Below are 3,480 nucleotides of genomic sequence, written 5' to 3'. Positions count from 1 at the left end.
CTGGAACATTGCTGAACCATCCACTCTGCCCTTCTTTTGTTTTTCTTCTTGCCACTACCTCCCATCTTCTCTCTCTCATTTTTTTCTTTTCTTTTTTGCCATGGCTTATATATATATATATATATGTATGTATTTATATATTCGTGGGTTGTGTGGGGTCTTTTTCTTGCCTAGTTTGGCTGAGACCAAAAAATAATAATAATAATAATAATAATAATAATAATAATAATAATACTAAGGATCATAAAAAAAATGTCATGAAGATTTTTTATCTTTTAATTAGTGTGTGATATTTTATTTTATATATATAATTCAAATGTAGAGAATTGTCATGAAACATTAATTCGTAGAAAGACTGACGTTTTTGTTGTCGAAGGAGGTAGATTCGAATTGGGACTGCGTGATTTGAGAGGGATAATGGAGAAGAAAACTGTTAAGGCTACTATAAAAAGAGAAGGGGATAGCGATTTATGGAGCCCTAGTTTTGCGATTCTGATAGCAAATGTTTGGGTTGGATTGTTGTAATGACCCAAATTTTTATTTTTATTTTTAAAATAGTCAGTGCATAATTTAATTGAGCAAATTTTGAATTTGATTGCTATGTAAATTTTGTGCAAAAATAGTTCGATTTTATATTTTTTAAAGAGTAATGCTACGTCCCTCGAAACCAGTCCCCCCCGAATCCCCCTAAAGGCAAAAACGATGTCGTTTTTGCCTTTTTTTTTTTGGTTGAATCAGAAACGAAGAAGAAGAAGAAGAAGAAGAAGGAGGAGGAATGAAGGAAGAAGAAGAGGAAGGAGAGAATGAAGGAGAGCTGGATTGGAGGGGCCATCAACTAGGGGCAGAGGCACGGCGGAGAGCTGTTGCGACGAGCTGCGATCAGCCCACGCTCGGCCGAGCTGCGACGGAGAGCTGCGATCGGCCGACGATCGGCCGAGCTACTGCGACGGCCGAGCTTCTCTCCCTCTCTCCTCTCCTCTCTCTTTCTCCCTCTCTCTCCCTCTCTCTCTCTTGCCTTCACCCTCTTTTCCCCCTCTTTTCTCTCTGTTTCTATTTTCAGGGGATTCGGGAAGGAGCTCATTTGAACTTCCAAGGTTTATCCTTTTTTAAAAATAATTTTCAATCTTAGAAAATTATAAAAAATTTTTATAACACGCAGCGGAGTGCATCTCTGTTTCGAATTCCCGCCTCTGCTAAACATGGGAAAGTGAAATCATGTGGGTAATTATCTGGCCTATGGTTTTTGTTTTAAAACCAGCACATGATTTTAGTATTGTGGTTTTGAATTGAGGTGGGTGACTTCTGGCCCCCACATGGAGCTTGAAAGGGTTGGCAAAATTTGGGCCATTTTTTTTTTTAAGTGGTCCATCACATATCACATGGTATATGTTGGAGGGAAACTCAAAACTTTTGGGTGTTCCTGTTCGCTAGTTGTGTTTGGTGGGCCACGTGGCTTTCGTGATTTACAGTGGGTCTTTGGGTTTTAATTCAGTGGGGTCTTGTTTATGATTCGTGTTTAACTGTTTAATCTTTGTTAATTAGGTGATTATTAGTAATTATAATGGGAGTTATTATTATTTATTATATAGAATTATAATAAATATTTGATAATTGATTTTATAGTGTGTATTATATGGTAAAATTTTTTTTTTTTATAGTGAATAAAATAGATATATATTTCGTAGTGAGTAAAATATTATATTTTGTGATTACAAAATATTATATTTTGTAGTGAGAAAAAAATTATATCATTTTATAATTTATGTTGTAAAATTTTAAAATATTATTATAATATATATTATACTAATTAATAGGTTGAATAATATAAAAATAAATAAAATTTTAAGAAATGTGTATGTTGGGAAGTGCGTTGCCGCAGAGCTCATTGGGTTGTCTCTTCCTTTTCCCTCTCAGCCAAAAAGACTAGGATTAATATATTGAAAAATGATTATATCAAATATGCCCATAAATTTCATTGGTTGTCGGGTACCGCTCAGAACATTATCGTTTAAATAATAAATTATAAGTAAATTAAGGCCTAGTTTGGGAAGACTAAATAAGTGCACTTTTTGACTTTTTATGAAATATGGGTTGGGTTTGGGTTGGATTTGAAGTGATGTGTTAGAGAAGTGATGTGACTTAAATAAGATGATGTAACTTAAATAGGATAGTGACTTTTTGACTTTTTATCTTTTTTCAATCATGTCAAACTTGGCCTAAATCTATCCCCTTTAATATTTATTTAAAATATAAATTATTTTTTATAGTTTAAAAAATTATAAATATTTTCTTCTCATAATTTTTTATTTAATAGAACTAATTAAAAAAATAAAATTTTTAACTGTTCACTTGTATAATAATAAAATTATCTGAATTATTAATTGAAATAAAATTTTAACATTATTAAAAACTATTAATTAACCTAATGATTTAATAATAAAAGATCTATTTGTTATAAAATTAGAAGTCTCAGGAGTATAATGTAATTTTTAGAACCACATAGGGTAATTTGTAATTTAAGTAAACCTCAAGAGGTGTGTTTGTAATTTACCCCAAAAAATTAGATCTAATTTTCAAGGCTAGTGATATGACAATCAATTAGGATATTCTCTCTCATATTTTCTCTAATCATCAATTAATCATATCACTTAGACATTATTAAATTTATTATAAAATAAATCTAAAAATTAGATTTATATTGTATCATTTTCTAGTAATTAATGATATACACGTTTTATGGCAAAAACTTAAGCCGTTTGACATTTATCAAAAATGTTTGGGACCCCTTTGGGGATAACTCCCACGCCTCCAAAGTAATTCTGACTCTTTATATATGTGTGAGATCGACTAATATATGTATAAAATTCATATCATGAATGATCTAGATTTGTGAAAGTTTAGTGATTTTGTAAAGGTGAATGTCTCAATCATTGCAGTGTAAATTAATTACAAAAATAACAATAATATTAATTTTAATTATTATTTTTATAATGCATTTGACCTTTTTGTAAATAGTTTTTTTCCTCAACCCATTGTAAAGTTATTTCCCCGTTATATAACAGCTTCTACAATTTCGGATAAATTATAAATACACCTATTGATATTTACTTAAAATATAAATTATCTCATGTGGTTTAGAAAATTAAAAATATCTACCTATTAAATTTTTTTATTTGACAGAATTAATGAAAAAAATAAATTTTCTAATAGTTCACTTATACGATAATAAAATTATCTGAATTATTAATTGAAATAAAATTTTAACATTATTAAAAACTGTTATTAACCTGATGATTTATTAAGAAAATGACCTATTTGTTATGAAATTATAAATCTTAAGAGGCATAATGTAATTTCTACAATCACAAGGGATAATTTATAATTTAAATAAATCTTAGGGAGTGTGATTGTAATTTATCCTAAATTATATTATAAATATATAAGTGATCTTATAAAAATATGTAATTAATACAAATTTAA

This window comes from Camellia sinensis, chromosome 2 (genome assembly GCF_055761805.1).
Source record: "Camellia sinensis isolate YWXY chromosome 2, ASM5576180v1, whole genome shotgun sequence".
In the NCBI taxonomy this organism is placed as follows: domain Eukaryota; kingdom Viridiplantae; phylum Streptophyta; class Magnoliopsida; order Ericales; family Theaceae; genus Camellia; species Camellia sinensis.
Note: the sequence above shows the minus strand (reverse complement) of the source record.